The 15,830-nt window shown below is 37.9% G+C and overlaps 1 non-coding gene and 1 pseudogene across 1 annotated transcript; both read right to left on the bottom strand.

Moving 5' to 3' along the window:
- Positions 1 to 15,830, bottom strand: part of LOC129034626 (syncytin-1-like) — a 74,442-nt pseudogene that overhangs the window by 40,664 nt on the left and 17,948 nt on the right.
- LOC129035913 (U6 spliceosomal RNA) lies at positions 6,388 to 6,494 on the bottom strand. The gene has a single exon (XR_008502402.1). It is a non-coding gene; the product is annotated as a U6 spliceosomal RNA (small nuclear RNA).

The raw sequence follows: 15,830 nt of genomic DNA, 5'->3' as shown, positions 1-15,830 counted from the left end.
TCCTTCTATGCCTAGTTTGTTGAGAGTTTTGTCATGAAGGAATGTTGAGTTTTCTCAAACACTCTGCATCTATTGAGGTGATCATGTAGTTTTTGTTCTTCATCTGTGGATGTGGTGAATCACATTTATTGATTTGCATGTGTTGATCCATCCTTGCATCCCTGGGATGAAACTCACTTGACTGCAGTAAATTAACTTTTTGATGTGCTGCTGGATTCAGTTTGCTAGTATTTGGGTAAGGATTTTTATGTCTGTGTTCATCAGGGATATTGGCCTGTAGGGTGTATGTGTGAGTGTGTGGATGTCCTGGTCAGGCTTTGGTATCAGGTTGATGCTGGCCTTGCAGTATGAGTTAGGGGGAATTCTTTCCTCTTCAATTTTTTGGAATAGTTTCAGAATGACTGGTATTAGTTCTTCTTTGTACATTTGATAGAATTTGCTGTGAATTCATCTGGTCCTGGGCTTTTCTTTGTTGGGAGAACTTTACTACTGATTCAATCTTGTTGCTCATTATTGGTCTGTACAGGTTTTCTATTTCTTCCTGATTCAATGTTAGTAGGTTTTGTGTCTTCAGAAATTTATCAGTTTCCTCTAGGTTTCCAGTTTGTCAGCAAATAGATGTTCATGGCACATAGTTGTAATGTCTTCTTTTTTATTTTTGAGTTTGTTTGAGTTTTCTTTCTTCTTAGACTAGCTAGTGTTTGATCAATCTTGTTTACTTTTCCAAAGAAAAAAACTTCTCATCATTGATCTTTTGTATTTTTTAAGTCTCTATTTCATTTAATTCTATTGTTATCTTTATTTTTTTTATTCTGCTAATTTGGAGTTTGATTTGTTCTTGCTTTTCTAGTTCCATGCGGTGCATTGTTAGATCATTAATTTGTAATCTTTCTATTTTTTGATGTATGCATTTACTGCTATAAACTTCCCTCTTAGCTTTTGCTGTGTCCCACAGGTTTTGGTATGTTATGTTTCCATTTTCATTTGTTTTAAGAATTTTTGATTTCTATCTTAATTTCTTCATTGACTCAATGGTCATTCAGGAACATGTTGCTTAATTTCCATGTATAGTTCTAAAGTTTCTCTTGGTGTTAATTTTTAGCTTTATTTCACTGTGGTCTGAAAAAAATATTTAATATTATTCCAATTAAAAAAATTTTTTTGAGAGTTGTTTTTTGACCTGACCTATGGTCTAATCTGGAGAATGTCCATGTGCTGATGAAAAAAATATATCTTCTGCAGTTGTTGGATAGAATGTTCTGTAAATGTCTGTTCAGTTCATTCGGTGTAAAGTTCAGTTTAAATCCATTTTTTCTTTGTTTTCTGTTTAGATAATGTCTGACTCTGAGAAAGGGATGGTGACGTTCCTCACTATTATCATATTGCAATTTATCTCTCATTACATCTAGTAATATTTGTTTTATAAATCTGGGTACTCCTGTGTTGCATGCATATATATTTGAAATTGTTATGCACTTCTGCTGGATCGATCGCTTTATCATTATATAGTGACCTTCTTTTTCTTTTTTTTACTAGTTTTGATTTAAAGTCTATTTTATCTGACATAAGTGTAGCTACTCCTGCTTGTTTTTGGTTTCCATTTGCATAGAATATCTTGTTCTATCACTTTACTTTCAGTCTACATGTGTCTTTACTGGTAATATGAGTTTCCTATAAGGAGTATATACTTGGATAAGTTTTAGAATTCATTCATCTATTCTATCTTTTAAGTAGAAAATTTAATCCATTTATATTCAAGGTTATTGATATGTGAGACTCTATTCCTGTCATATTGTCCATGTTTTCTGGTTATTTTGTACATTCTTTGTTCCTTTTTTTCCCTTTTATTGCTTATTGTTGTGATTTGGTGGACTTCTGTAGTAGAACCATTTGAGTACCTTTTTTCTCCTCTCTGTGATTGCTTTACCAGTGAGGTTCATACTTTCATGTGTTTTTGTGATGGTAGATGTCATCCTTTTACTTCCAGGTTTAGGATTTCTTGAGCATTCTTGTTGGACCAGTATAGTGATAATCAATTCCCTCAGCATTTGCTTGTCTGGAAAAGAGTATTACTTTTTCTTCATTTAGGAAGGATAATTTTGCTGGATGTAGTATTCATAACTATCAGTCTTTTTTTTTTCTTTCAGCACTGAATATATCATCCCATTCTCTTCTGGTCTATACAGTTTCTGCTGCGAAATCCACTGTTACCTGATGTGGTTTCCTTTATAAACAACTAGATGCTTTTTACTTTCTGTTTTTAGGATTCACTCTTTATCTTTTGACTTTAGAAAGTCTAATCATGATGTGGCATGGAGAAGTCCTTTTTGCATTTTACCTGCCTGGGGGATCTCTGAATTTCCTGTATCCAAATGTCTAAATGTCTTGTTTGACTCAGAAAGTTTTCATCTATTAATTTACTAAATAACTTTTATAATACTTTAATTTTCTCTTTGCTCTCATGGATACCAATAATTCAAATATTCTTTTGCTTATGTTATCCTAAATATCATGAAGGTTTTGCTCATTCTTTTGTCTTTTTTCTTTATTTTTTTTTCTAGATAGATGATTTCCAAAAATCCTGTCTTCAAGTTCTGAGGTCCTTTCTTCTGCTTAATCTAGTCTATCATTGAAGTTTTCATGTGTTTTGTTTTTTAATGAATTCCTTAGTTCCAGAATTTCCATTTGATTCTTTTTAAAAAATATGTATGTCTTTGCTAAATTTCTCATTCATATTCTGAATTGTTTTTTTGATTTACCTGTATTTTTTCTGAATTATTTTGTATCTCACCGAACTTAAGTCAATATTTTGAATTATTTATCTTGAAGATAAACAATAAATTCTTAACCAGAATTTCTTTCTGGTTAAGATCTATTGCTGGAGAATTATTGTGTTCCTTTGGAAGTGTCATATTTTCTTGCTTCTTTGTGTTTCCTGTGTCCTTACATTGATGTTTGTGCATCTGCTATAACAGTCACTTTTTCCTGTTTTTGAATTTATGTTCATAGGGGAAGTCCTTTTCCTGAAGATATGGATATGACATTGGTTGGCCAGGGCACTTTCACTTTGATTCTGGGTATGTGCAGTAGTATAGAGTATAATCTCTGTAGGATTTTGGGGGGGCATAAACAGCATCAGTGGTGTCTGTGATTTCCTTAGTGGGTTAGGGTGTGGTTACTAGCAGAGACTATGGTGAGGTTGTGCTGAGGACAGAAATGCCACGTGGGCCAGTCTTCAGTCCCCCGTGGTGGTAACAGTGGACTAAGCATGCCTGTCCTTGTGCCTCATGGGAGTTTCCACTGGTCACATTGTTAGTAGTTACCAGTGGGCAGATTCTTGGGTCTCCAGATGGCTTGCTCAGACGCCAATTATAGCAGCCATGGACCAGGTAGGTGGGTGAGTTACCTGGCCTTAGGAAGCCAGTGTGGTGTGGGCAATGACAGTAGCATTGGCAGGATAATTCTCTGGGTCCCAAGTGATGTACAATGATGTTGGCAGTGACTGCAATTAGCTGGGTGGGCAAGTCTCCAGGCCCATGGGTGGTGCTTGCAGGTAGTTATCAGCTGAGATGGTAATAGCTGGGAGTTTAGGCCCAGCCTCAGGCCCCTGAGAAGAGTGCTCAAGTGCCCAACATGGTGGATTGGGTTTGGCAATCCCCAGGAGTGCAGGCTATGTGCTCTATCCAAGAGGAGAATAAAGCTGGGCTTTGCAGGCTTATGCTCAGAACCTCCCTACAACCACCCCAGTGGTGAGATTAGGTACCAGCCATGGTGGGCAGGGATAGGGTAATACTCAGGTCACAAGCAGAGTGCTCAAGTGAGGGGCAATAGCAGCTGTGCTGAGGCCCTGCCATTGGGGAGAGTGGGGCTGACCCCAATGGCCATAGCCCGGGCTGGCAAGTGGGGAATGCGTATCCCTCTCATGTTCTAGTGCCAGTGGGGCTTGCCCCCTAGCCCTGGTGGTGATAACCTTTTCATAGCTTGTGCTTCAACCCCAGCTGCTAGAGCCCTTGCCTAGCTTACAACTAAGTTCCAGTGGCAATTTGCACTGGCATCAGAGTCTCACTCCCAGTAATGCTTGCTTCCCATCACCAGCAGCTGTAGCCCACATCTCACTTGCTTCTCAGCCCCAACTGCATGACTGCTCCAAGGTTACGCCCAGTTGCAGCAGCAATAGCCCAAATTTCTATAATACCTCGATTCCCACACTGCTGTGCCCCAGTGCAGTCTGCCAAAGGCTAGGTTTGAAAATGGTGCCCTGCTGTGGCCACATTAGGTCTAAGACAGGTCTCAGAAAGGGTGTGGGACTCAGCCTGAGCTCCCCCCCTGGAGCAGTTCTGTTCCACAGCCTCCTAGAAGCTCCCTGTGTTAGTTTCATGGGTTGGGAGGCTTGGGGGAGGGGCTCTTCCGTGGCCAGGACTTCATGATTCTATGGTGGGAATGTGGGCCCCTGGGATGTCTCTCACTTAGCCTTTCCCCACTTTGTGAAGTCACTCCAGAGAATTGTTATTCCGTTGAAATGAGACAGCGAACTTCAAATTTGAGGTACATTCTTCTTGTATTAAACTAAGTGGCAAAATCAAGGTGACCAAATTGAGAAGAAAGTGTCCCTTCCATCAAACTCTACTCATTTTTAAAAAGCCTTATTTTTCAGAATTAAAAGCCACAAATATTGTGTCATAGATATGATCAGCAGGTAACAGAAAAAACACAGCAACAACGACAAAAGACATTTGAGTAGTCAAGTGTTTGGAGCTTTGAAGATTTCCAAACCCCTAGCTTTGCAAGTTGTTTTCCTTGATTCTATATTACTTCAGTCCCCATGCACCTAACTGCAATCAGAGTCATATTGAATGAGGATGTAGAGATGCATAGTTACTGGGCATGCAAAAGGCTAAAACTGAGCAAGTTTGAGTCAGATGGTAGCTGGAATTTGCAGCTAAAACAACTTGGCCTGAGGCTGTCAGGGCCAAACAGTACAGTTCTTAAAATGTAATTCCTGAAAGAACTTACTCTTTATCAAGAAGTCAAAGTAGAAATTAGGCTAACCACTCTTCTGTTCCATCTAGTGATTCTGCCCAGTATAATTTCTTGCAAACCATGTGCCAGATTGTCTATCTGCCAAGGCACACTTGAACTCACGTTCTAACTGTCAAATGAGTTTGTGATTTCAGGGTAAAATACAGGCTGGAATTCTTGGCATTGGCACTATCCACTTAGCTCCAAGTGACCATGGGCTATTGCATAATTTTGGTGTGTATTTGCACACTCTTCTAAGTGCACTCAAAACTCACTGGAACTAGCATTGTTATTAAAACAATTCACTGAAGAGACAGAGTTCTAACCAAATGTATTTTTTGTTTCATTTCAAATATACTAAACTTAGTAAAAAATGTTCAAATCATTGCTTAATCTTCCTGGTGCTTAATCACTGCTTAATCTTCAGGGTCAGTTTTAAAATGTTTCTGTATAGCGTAGCATCTGCAAGAATGTGAAAGATTCAAACTTTGAAAATAAGGAACCAATTACATCCAAGAGGAGAAAATAGAGCCAAACCTTGGTGGTAGTTCAGTTTATCACTTCCCTAATAAGACTTTTAAAACCATTTCATGTTTTTTTTTTTTTAATAGAGATACTGACAGCTCGTGTACTTTTGTTTGGCACTTATAGTGGGAGCAAGGAGAATTTATTAAAGAATAAAGATGTTTTTCATTTACTTAAAAGGAGCAGGTGTTAACTTAGGCTTCCAAAATTCTTTGGAAAATGGAAATATCCTATGGAAATTCACAGAGTCCTGAAAATCAAAATATAATAATTTTATATCTACTTGACACAATTTTTGAAAATTCTAATGCCTTGGAGGTGCACTGTAAATGCACTGGGCTAGGAACCAGGAAATCGTCAGTTTTGCTTCAGGTCCCACACTGTCTCTCTTTATGACTTGAGACAAATAGCTTTGCCCCTCTGAATCTCAGATCTACCATTTGTTGATTGCAAAGATCCCTTTCAATTGTAAAGTGTTACATCTGAATTTATATTAATGTGAAATAAGTGTGGGATTTGAAAAATACAAGTCTGGTGTCATCTCTGCACATCTTCCACAATGCAAAACAAGGCAGAGACAATAAATCTGTAATTACATTAATCTACTGGTTAATGACTAATCATATAAAATTATTGGGCCAATGAAAAAGATTAGTAAAGTCTCTAATCTGATGTTAGAAACTTCTCTACCATTTAATTAATTTTTAATTTTATGGATACATAGTATATATAATTATGGGGTATATGTGATAGTTTAATACAAGCATGTGTAATAATCACTTCAGGGTGAATGGAGTATCCATCACCTAAAGCATTTATCCTCTGTGTCACAAACAATTCGATAAAAATATAGAACACTTCACAAATGTGCATGTCATCCTTTGCACAGGGACCATGAAAAACTTCTCTGTATGTTTCAGTTTTAGTGTAAGTGCTGCTGAAGTGAAGACTCCACTTTTTAATTGTTCATTTCTATTGAAGATATTTTCAAGGCAACTGCATAGGCAGCAGTGTGGAGGCGATCAGGAATAGACATTATTATTAACCATTAGAATAGGCTGGCTAAGAAACTTGATCAATGAATCTTATTTCTATGTCTTAGCACAGCTAAATCTGCAGCTCATGCCAACGGCTTGATACCTCCTTCAAGGTAATTAAATGATTTCCAAATAATCTAATGACTGTTTCAACTGCCAACCATTTTTGAAAAGAAGAAATATGCTTCTGTGCAAACTAGCATTAAACTTATTTTGGTTTAAAGATATATTTTTCTCAAACTGAGCAAATTTTTAAAAATCAAGAATTGTCTTTTCTAGTTTATGAAACCACTTCTCCCAAGTGTAACATCGGCTGTGAATCTATCTAAAATAGTGAGCTGATAGTCTCAAATAAGTTTCTTGGGTCAATTTGCCACTGCAACCCACTATACTGTTACATTCAGGCAGAACAGGCTAACTACAGTTAAGTGTTTCCAATTATTCTCGTTCTTCCTGCCCATTTTATTTACCTTTTGATGCCTTTTATCTCCCAGCAACATGCAAACCTATAAGGCAGAGAATGTGGTAAATATTTCTTGAGTAGCTTGTCAGGTTCACTTTTGAAGAAGACCTTAAAAACAGCTATGCCTTATTGGTATGCAGCTATGTCAAACTGAGTGGTTTTAATTTTTTTCTTTTACTACTGAATACCAACAAAAGTGTCTGGTGCTATTAGCAACAAATTATGCTGCCCATAACTTATAATTAGAAGAATATTAGCATTTTCACTCCTTGCTTCTAACCAAAATATTTGATTCTTAAGTTATTAGTATAATAATATTGAAAATTAGTTTGGTATAATTGGAGTACAGTGACATGTTCACATTTAAAAAATCCTCATCCTTTTTATATTCCCTAGATAAAATTTTCTGCAGAGTCTTCAGTAATTCATGCATATGACCCCATGTAAAATTTCCTTGGCAGGGAAATTCAGAGTTTAAAATGGCTTTTTCCTATAGAAAGTTATGAATTTAAACCTTGTTGTCCTGTTGAAGTTGAATGATAATTAGAAATCTAATTAGTACAGTCTTTTCTTGGTATAATACACATGGCTATGACAAAATAGTGATGCAAACTACTGTTTTTAATATTACTTGTTGATTTTATCTTGAAATAAAAATGCATTTTTACTGATATTTATTTGTATGTGATTCTCAGCATAAGATCAGTTTTAAATATGACTGCAATCATTTGAGATTTTTCCTACAGGGAGCTTAACAGCTTGAATTAACAAGCTTTAATGTAAGCACCACAATAATGAATAAAATATTGTCCCATCCAGACTCACAGAGCAAATATGTATATACATATATATAATTTGTGAAATATATATATATTTGTGAAATATATATATGTGAAAGGGATATTTGAGACAATTAGAACTATAATAATGATCCTTTTATTAGTTAATAATCGGTAGCTCACTTGCGTGCTAACTCTCTACAATGAACTGGTTGCTCAGCAGATGGGTTTTGGATGACTTGGATTCATGAGTCCTTGCCTATCTTCCCAGCTCCTTCCTGATCGTGGGCCTTTTGAAGGAGTGGGTGGAAACAACCTCGAATAGCTTCTTACCTAGGGAGAAAAGACATAAAATCCACTTTGTGTATTTGTCCAACAACAACTAAGAGCAGAAGAATCAGTGGTATATAGACTATACACAAAAGCCAACCCAAAATAACATCCTCCTCAATTTCCAGATGTCTTTTCAGTTTTTGACTTTAAGTGATGCCCTCCACAGTTCCAGCAGGTTTTCAGGAGGCCAAACAGGATTCACATCTCCATACAAATGTCACTCTTAACAGTATTTCTCCAGGTCAGAAAATTCGAGTTTTCTTATCTCCTCCTTTCATCCTGTGTCTCCTCCACACTTTCACAAACAAAACATCCCTGAAGAGATTCTAAATAGAATTTCCTCGGGAGACAGTGGTGGTTTGGCCAAGCAGATTGGAAGCCTGTGCTCAGTGACGTGCTCACCAGGGCACTTGAAGAGAAAGCATCCTACTATGTGACAAAGAAAAAGACTTGGAGCTAAAGGGACTGTGAAGGCGGTCTTTAGAGTCAAACTGTATCAACCCATTTTAACTAAAATTTCAGACACCAGAAAATAGAACTGCTTTTTTAAAACTAAGAATTGAACCACAGTATCTGTACAAAAAATGTGATCATTTAAGCAATAGTACAAGGAGTCTGGTGATGTACTAAGTGTGAGTATTAAAAAAAAATTTTTCTGAAACTCTTTCTTGACTTAGTGCCCAGGCGCAATGTGGACAGAAGGGAGAGATCCCATAGCCTCTTAGCCATGCCATATTGGCATGGGTTTTTGCTAGTTTGCCCAGTCTTCTTTCAGCTTCTCATGTTTCGTTCAGACCCAAAGGTTCTGCTGACTTCAAAGGGAATTTCATATGAAGCAGGATGAAAACGGCAGAGGCGGGGGGGACTGTGAATTTCAAATTGAACTGTGGAGAATAAAATATTTTTAGCAAGACACAAGATAATGGATTTTTTTTTCATTTGAGAAGAATGATATTTTTCTTCTTTGTTTATTCTTACCAACATAAAGCACAATCTCTGTTCCTACAGTGAAGAGTCTTGAATATGTCTTTTTTTCTAAATAAGCATAGTGAAAGGTTGTGGTTTCCCTAGCAACAGATGACTTCTTTCTATATTTTTCTCTTTGGGGAAAAAACACACTTTGGCTTTATAAAGAGCCTTTCATTCTGGGTATCAAAGCATTTTATGGCCAAATTGTCACCCTGCCCCAGCAAAGCAGATGAATAACAACCTCCCCACTTTATAGATGGGGGAGGAAAATGGCAGCTGGAAGTAACAGCTGCAGTGAGAATCATCTGCAGCTCTGTGAGATCTTTACCAAGGGAGTATGGCAGAAACACCCTAAAGTGACTCAAAATAATTCATGCCCCTGAATGATTCCCTCCCCTTGAGTGTAGGTGGGACCTGTGACTTGCTTCTAACAAATAGAATATAGCAAAGGTGGTAAAATGTCATGCCTTTGCTTAGGTTACATTACATAAAACTCCATCATAGCACATTGGAGAGGGGGGACTACTGCTGCCCTTCAAGAAGCCAATAGCCATGTTGTGAACACCTATGAAAAGGGCCATGCGAAGTCCTTTTGGAGATGAGAGCAACTTTCAGCCAACAGCCAGTAAAAAGCTGGGACTCTCAGCCCTACAGGTGCAAGGAAATTAGTTTTTCCTACAGCTTGGGAGAGGACACCAAGCTCCAGAAAGGAACAAAGGCCAGCTGACACCCTGATTGCAGATTTTAAGACTCTGAGCAATGGTGCCAGATAAGCCGTAGCAAGTCTCCTGACCAGTGGAAACTGTGAGATAATAAATGTTTTAAGCCAGTAAGGTTGTTATGCAGCAATAGATAACTAGTAGAGGGGGCTATGCAAATGGATAGTTGTTAAGCTGTCTAGTGAGAAGTTAGAAGACAATAAAAAGGAGGGTAATAGGATAAAGACTTGGAAGACAGATCCACATAGGATTATATTCAGATTTGGCACTTAATATCTTACCCTTTTTAAACCACAATTCCTTCATTTGCAGAATGGATAATACGTACCTCTGCAAGCTACGATAAGGATGAAAAATTATGACTCCAAAAGTATCTGGCATTGTGCCTGTCACATTGTATGTGTGCAATAAATGATAGCTAGCAGTAGATATAGTTATAACATGAAAAGAATTTTGACCCTGTTTCTAGAGCTCTAATAATTGCTACATGAACAGAGGGTATTTTTAAAGCTAGTATTCCCCTAATAAGAAACATCAGTTGATGGGATGAGGTCAATTGAGCAGTTCAAGGAAGCATCTCACCTTTCATCCCATTGGGAGCTCACAGTACCTAGAGCAAAGGTGGCAGAATTGACAGGCTTAATCTATTTGGAATCTTGGCAGTAGAAAGCCTCCTGCTTGTATGGTGGCTTCTCTTGTGTTCTGTTTATCTTATTCTATTTTAAGGGATACATTGAGGACATTGCCTAGGATCACAATATTGTGAGGCATTTGGATGCTGGAGAATGAGCCATTGCTGGCCAGTTATCCTTGGATATACCCAAATGGATTATCCATCCATAGAAGTTCCTGTGAGGAGACAGGGGAGAGGAACGAATGGAGGAGGAGCAGAGATGAGTGCAGAATCATAGAAGATGCAGAATGAGAACAAGGAAGATGTCACTTTTATGGCTAGAGTGTGCCTTGCATGGGCAAATAGCTGCCTAAAACATGAGATATGAGCTTAGACAGGTATAACTCTGGGTTGTAAAAAACAAGAGATATGACTCAAGGAAGGGGGTTACCTAAATGTGAACAGTTCTGTGGTTAATCAGAAGCCTGCTGCCAAGGTTTTGGGTTTTCTCTGCCTCTAATATAGGTTTCAAGAAATAAGATAAGCTCACGGTTCTGACTGGATCCTGGAAGTAGCCTGACCTCCTTTAATATGTAGAAAATATGAGAGTCTCCCTCACCTCCCTCCCTGAACTAGAGTTTGCTCCTAGAGTGGCCAAGTGCAAGATGCCTTCAGTAGACAAAGAATTGTCACCTAGCAACAATTTATCACATCACTTCTTTGGGAAGATTCATTTGTAGTTACGAGATTTGCATAGTTAAATTTGTAAACTTTGTGATTTATATATGTTTTTTCATCCATGAATTCACAGAGGCATACATCTTTAAATAAATGGAAAACAAATTGGTGTATGCAATAAATACCCTTTTCTACTAACAGTGCTTAAGACATGTAATGTAACTAAGCACTCAAGAGATTAGGTGCCCTGCCCAAAGCCATTTAAAATATAAAAACAATGTGAACCTCTAAAAAAAAAGAAAAATTCTAATTTTTCTCCATGACCAGGGCTTAAATGCTATTTTTTCTTGATTTGCAATATCAAATTTTGCAAAAATTTCCCTCTCCTCTCTTTTAGGTCCCATGCTTTGCCAGTTCCCTAAGCTTAGCTCAGGATCTTACATGCCCTAGAAGCTGAGACTAAGAATGCACTCTGTGCAAGTGATTTCAAGACAGCTCTTCTAGGAGGAACCTGTAAGGAAGTGAAGGAAGCAGAGTAGGGGTCCGGGAAGAAGAGAGACAAGGATGCAAGTTCAGCTGGACACTAGCTTCAGGCTGAGCCCGTGAGGAGTTCTGGGGCCTGAATGGTAGCCCACAGACATTCCAGCTCTAGGTGAGGCAGCTGGAATTTTGTTCTGCATATCAGCCATTGGCTGCAGTTGTGGGCTGCTCCTGAGTCAGGAATAACCATCCAAGAATGTTTAAGCTAAGTGGTTCCCACTGGTGAATAAGAAATCTCCAGAGATGAGTACCGCTCACAGCCATAAGTCCTTACCAGTCAACACTGTAAGCAACTGGAGGACGGATATACCAGTCCAGGAAGGGCGAATCGGGGTAGGAAACTAGGAGCTCTCATTACATTCAGCATGCTTATTGGGGATTCAGCACTATCTACTTCATAGTGAGACCTTCTTTAAAGACTCCCAGACAAATAGAGTACATAATTATTTACATCATGTGGTTTAAAAGGCACACTATCCATCTCAGGAGGCTGGATATTCCACAACTTGTGTTTCTTTGGGTTAAATATTGCTCTCTTCAAATAACCCTCATACATAATGGAAATTAAGAGGTAACAGGAGATCCTCCAGAATGAGAATTAGCTCCTCAGAGACAGAAGGGTCTTACAGCAGTGGAAGGGCATTGGCTGGGGGGATGAACAAGAGAGAAGCACAGCATCAATGTTGGGGGTATGGGCACCCAAGATACTCTCACTTCATTTTTCCAATTTGCCCAAGGCTGGTACTGACTACATCAGCTACTCCACCCTCAACTCTAGCAGGCTCAGTGGGTAGGTTACACCACTACCTACCCAGGCTGACTACAGCTGCAATGTGAGCAGAGCCCTTCATAAGATTAATCATATCAATGAGGCTGAGAAACAAAGAACATGAGACAAAAGAGAAGCAGCAGAATACAGCTGTTTCATACCTTAACATGAAAAACTGCCTGTACATGGAACAAACTCCCAGAGGACTCACAGGGAAAGGAAGCAATTCAAAGTCTTGGCTGGGGGAGCTGGGGAAGGTGGGGAAAGAGAGCCGAGGATATTGATAATCAGAGATAGTAATTTCAGACTATTTCAAAATAAATGGGAAGTCAGCATTGTTTTGGGGAAAGGATTTATTCAGGAATCACAGAGTTTCTTACAAATTATGATTTAAAAAAAAAAGCTTTGAGAAAATTCACAATTAATGAAGAAAGGGAGAACATTGCACTGTCAGAGTGGCAAACTACTGCTCTCTGAACTTTGAGCTTCAGCTGTTAGATCAGTGTGCAAGTTGCAAAAGCCAGCTGGTTAAGAATCCTACAATGAAATAGGTGCAGAGAGGGAAAGCAAGGCTATAACCTTGCACATTCATGAATGATTTATTTGGTGGAAAGCCAAGTCCACTTGGGAACTGCATATATTTCATAACTTTGCTAGTTGTAATGAACTTCTCCATTTAAACTAAGTGTGAATAATGCAACCATGCTGCTGCCTAAGGTTTTATGAGATAGGCCTTTATTTTATCCTGATTTCCCAGCAGTCACAAAAAAGAAAAGGAGAGAGAAAGATAAAGAAAAAACTTCTCTTTAACAGGAAGCAAGCAACTTTTCCTGATCAGATTTGAAGAACTGACCTTTTTCTAACCATTGAAAAGGAAAGAGTTGTATCTGTAGAAGTGCCAAGGAAAGCAACATAAAAGAATTTTTTTTTCAGTGTACCTGCATTGGTATAGATACATAAATGTGTTTCTCTACACAAAGTTTCAATTTGAATGAGAACATCTAATAATTTACTAAAAAGCTCTTTTCTACATCACGTTTGCTGTTTTTCATGATTACTTAAAATGTCTCCTATTATTTGAACAGTAGAAGTATTTCTAATACAAGCTACAAAACAGTAGTTATTTTCTTCAACATCACTGTAGTTGCTTGAATAACAAGAACAAGAGTTAACATTTAATGAATATTATGTGCCAGAAAATGTCCTAAGTGGCTTGCATATATTAAATCATTTAATTCTCAGGACATTCTTTTGAGATGGTATTATGGTTAATTTTGTATGTCAACTTAGCCATAGTGTCCAGATATTTGGTCCAACATTATTCTGGATGTTTCTGTAAGGGTGTTTTGGCTGAGATTAACATTTAAATTGTTCGACTTTGAGTAAAACAGATTACCCTCCATAACGTGGTGAACCTCATTCAATCAATCGCTGTTGAAGGCCTTAGTAGAAAAAGACTGACGTTCCCCAAGCAAAAAGGAATTCTGCCAACAGACTGCCTTCACATTCAAAGAGCAACTCTTCCCTTTTTCTCCAGCTTACCAGCCTACATCATTGGCTTTGGGGCTCATCAAACCTCCACAATCACAGAAGCGAATTCCTTAAAATAAATTTGTGCTCTCTCTTTTTCTCTCTCACACTCTTGCACTCTATGATTATATCACATACCTCTTCTTGGTTCTGGAAGACCCTGACTAATACAGATAGATATTATTTATTTATTTATAGATGAGAAAACTGAGAATTTTAGTCAAATTTGTCTTGAATCAACTTGGAATCTCTGACTCTTTATTTTATTTATTTATTTTATTATTATTATTATTTCTTAAATTCCTTCCTTACTGTTCAAAGCAACTGAACTACAAAGTCCATAGAGAATCAGACACATCATATAGTTGAGGGCACCCATATAAACATGACTTTATTTATTCCATAGACAAGAAATTACTAAGAGTAATTGTAAACAAAAGCAGCCTGTTAGTGTTATTCTGTGTCATCATGAAAATCAAGATCTGCAATAATTTTTACCTCTTTCACCAAGGTTGTCTTTCCTAAAATTGTTCCCTCTCAAGTCTGCCAAGATCAAAACATCTCATTATTTGAATTAAGCAATTCAAATTGTATGATTTTGAAAAAAGTTGTGTTTTTGGTTTCCCCCCAGAATCAGATATTAGGTATATTAAACAGTAAATTAAATTTTATTTAAATGAAAATTTTTAAAAATCCAAGTGCTAACCAAGACTTTGGTTTTACCAAAATTTATATTAATGTTTTTTCTACCTGTATGTTTACAGATTATTTTCCCATTGCCATTCTGTAAGTAAAACAAAAAGAGTGAAAGAAAGAAAAAGAAAGAAAAAAACGATCCAGACCAGCCTGGTCAACATGACGAAAACTTGTCTCTACAAAAAAATACGAAAAGTTAGCCAGGCATGGTGGCACATACCTGTAGGCCCACCTACTAGGGAGGCTGAGGAAGGAGGATCATCTGTGTCTAGGAGGTCGAGGCTACAGTGAGCTGGGATTGTACCACTGCACTCCAGCCTGGGCAACAGAGTGAGACCCTGTCTCTAAAAGAAGAAGAGAAGAGTAGAAAAGAGAATGAAAAAAAAAAAAAAAAGGGAGAAAGCCCAGACAAACGAAATTCTCAGAATCAGCTAGCCTATCCAAATATAAAGGCAGGTTGTATTAATAGGTTTTGGAAAGTACATTTTCTTTTCTCCTCTTAGGGACTCAGGTTGGCTCAGATATTACTTGATCATTAGTAATAGCATTTCCAAAAAGAAGATAAAATATGCTTATATAGCAATTTTGTCAAAAGAGAAAATAATATTGCTAAAGTAAAATGTCTGAATAAAGACTTCAGGAAAACAACCCAGGACACTGGTGCACTGGTGCCTCTTTGAGACTGTGTTGTCTTTGAGCACACCTTCCAAGGTACTAAATGCCACTCGGTGACTAGGCAAGTGGTCCTCCTGCTCTAGGTGAATGTGGCCCCACCCAGGGGAATACAGCTGGAAGCCCATCTTGGCTTTGAAGTCAATAGGGACCAATGTGTGATCATGGGCTAATTACCTTTTTAGAGCTTCAATCTGTTTACCTACAGCACGAGTATATCAATACCTGCCTTGTTCTTTTTGTCATCCATTCTCCTTTGTCTGTTCCTCCTGCTTCAGAAACCCCCATTGTTTCTCTCAATATTCTCTTAACTTGCCTTCCCACTCTAGTTTTTACCCCTATAATTCTTCCTCCATTCTATTCCAGGGTGATTATTTTTTTAATTAAAAAAAAAAAAAACCGTAAGGGAGACCAGTCTGCCTCCATTGAACCCATTAATAGCTTTCCATTGGTTTTTATTGTTTGAGCTCCACATTGTGCAGTGGCTT

This window comes from Pongo pygmaeus, chromosome 3 (genome assembly GCF_028885625.2).
Source record: "Pongo pygmaeus isolate AG05252 chromosome 3, NHGRI_mPonPyg2-v2.0_pri, whole genome shotgun sequence".
In the NCBI taxonomy this organism is placed as follows: domain Eukaryota; kingdom Metazoa; phylum Chordata; class Mammalia; order Primates; family Hominidae; genus Pongo; species Pongo pygmaeus.
Note: the sequence above shows the minus strand (reverse complement) of the source record. Positions and strands in the feature narration are given on the sequence as shown.